Source organism: Sinocyclocheilus anshuiensis, unplaced genomic scaffold, assembly GCF_001515605.1.
Source record: "Sinocyclocheilus anshuiensis isolate Anshui unplaced genomic scaffold, SAMN03320099.WGS_v1.1 scaffold1480, whole genome shotgun sequence".
NCBI classification, from domain to species: Eukaryota; Metazoa; Chordata; class Actinopteri; order Cypriniformes; family Cyprinidae; genus Sinocyclocheilus; species Sinocyclocheilus anshuiensis.
The window spans coordinates 360-697 of record NW_015540932.1 but is presented as its reverse complement, the minus strand read 5'-3'; positions in this window follow the sequence as shown (position 1 = coordinate 697).

Sequence of the window (338 nt, the reverse complement as noted above, 5' to 3'; positions counted from 1 at the left end):
CTAACTGAGTCTTGTTATAGCACTTGTGTATTAAAAATTTTTTCTTAGTAACTGTAACTGATTACAGGTATATTTATTTTGTAATTAAATTACGTAACGCCATTACATGTAACTAGTTACTCCCCAACACTGGATAAGACTATATGCCACCCTTTACATAATGTACTGGAAATAAATGATTGAATACATTCAGAATAAATAGTTAATTGTTCACATCATGACAAAGCATAATCTTTTGATTTGTCAGTTTAGTTTGTGATTATATTTGTATAAATTTAAGAATGTTATGGCCACAAAATCATGAAGGCCTTCATTTATTTTTTTTTACACCAAGGCTA